The following is a 1990-nucleotide window of genomic DNA, read 5'->3' as shown; positions in this document are numbered from 1 at the left end:
TGTGTGTGTGTGTGTGTGTGTGTGTGTGTGTGTTAGAGTGCGGCACAGGCCGCATATTTCTGTCTGAACCCATCCGAACCCGACAGTCAATCTGTGTTGTTATGTCCGAAACCAAACCAAGCCTGACATTATTTAATTACTAAAGCACTGAGTTTGTGTCACACAGTTGTTATGGTTACAAGCTATTTAACAGGAGGCGGGTGGTGGAAGGTCCTAGGCTTCCAGAGAGGGGAGAGGTAGAAACAAACAGCCAATGTGTGTGTGTGTGTTGTGTTCAGGTGTTGTCACGTAAATAACACTCCCCAAGCAATAAACAGGACAGACATTAGGATTTTATTTATGCACTATATTTTCACTGAAAGCTGACCGAATCCGACCCGAGCCCGAATACAATTTATACATTTTGACCGAACCCGTCGGGCCGTGGAAGGCTGTGAAGGTAGGTGTGGGGAAAAATGTGTTTAATCACACACCGAGTAATGTTAATAAAACTCAGTGAAACGAGGCTTGTGAAGAAATATTGGCGAGATGAGACAAGTTAAAAGCTTATTTATTTACAAAATAATGATAAATCACTTAATAAATGTGAATGTGAAAGTTGCGTGTATGGGTGTGTGGAAATGTCTGTAGAAAAACCAAAAGAACAGCAGCTGCGCCGTGAGGGAAGAAGGGCTTTCTGTTATATATCATGAAGCACACCAGGCCCAGGTGTGGCTCATGATGTCAGCGATAACCCTCCGCCTTAACCCGCATCCTGCAACAAACAAGAACAGCCAGGAAAACAGGCACATCTAGTGGAGTGAGGTCGTATTTATAAATCTTTCTTTAATCTATTTCAAACATCTCATAGTCTTTTTTTTCTTAACTGACAACTGACAGATGCAAAATCTAACCCTACTGCAGAATGAATACTGAGTACAATAAAGGTTGTTTAGTTTTATCCTAAGTTTTATAATGTAAATCTATAACATACAGATATAGTTTTTGCCATTCAGAGGTTATTTAAGAGGTGTTTAAAGATGTAAATTTAACCATATTGTTTAAATGTATGCTGTTTGGATTAAAACTTTATTAGGAAAGTTTTTCCTGATGAGAAATAAACAGAAATGGTGCTGAGAATAACATCACAGAAGAACTGCTCACAGCCCTGTGATATGCAGTGGTGAAACTCATAAACCCCAGTGGTGTACTTGTGAAAAGGTCACATCCAAAACTCGCCCAGACAGACAGTGTATTTGTAGTTACCATGTCTGATGGGAAACTGGTGGCTGTGTTTGGGTTTGGCTATAACAATATAATGATGAGGAACAGATGAATTTCCTGTTGACAACATTTACAAACACTTGGGCTCAGAGGAACGTCCAGCGCTGCTGAACAAACCCAAGCTCATGATGATTCTCTATTTGTACAGATTTACAGTTTAAACTTGGATATAAACTATTTTAAAAATATTTTTATTAGTTCTGAGTAGGTTTGCAATGTCCTGTTTGTTGGCTTTAAGGGAAACTCTCATCCATTGTATACTATGTTTCAGCTGAACGCAGATCAGTAGTTGTTAGTTATGCTGTAGTCTGTGATGATGTGAAGCAGTCAGGATCTGTCTCCACCTGCTGGTGAGGAAAACAGTGAGTGATGACATGAAATGTGTAGTATACACAAAGAAAAAGACTGTTTAATCTCAGTGCAGTATCTCACATAAGTGAGTACACCCCTCCCATTTTTGCAAATATTTCATTATATCTTTTCATGGGACAACACTATAGAAATGACACTTTGATATAACTTAAAGTAGTCAGAGTACAATTTGTGTAGTAGTATAGATTTACCTTCCTCTGAAAATTACTCAAAACACAGCCATCAACATCTAAACAGCTGGCAACATAAGTGAGTACACCCCACAGTGAACATGTCCAAATTGTGCCTAAAGTGTCAATATTTTTAGTGCCAACCATTATTATCTAGCACTGCCTTAACCCTTTTGGGCATGGAA

The sequence above is a fragment of the Epinephelus moara genome, chromosome 2 (assembly GCF_006386435.1).
Source record: "Epinephelus moara isolate mb chromosome 2, YSFRI_EMoa_1.0, whole genome shotgun sequence".
Lineage (NCBI taxonomy): Eukaryota > Metazoa > Chordata > Actinopteri > Perciformes > Serranidae > Epinephelus > Epinephelus moara.
This window is presented reverse-complemented; position numbering follows the sequence as displayed.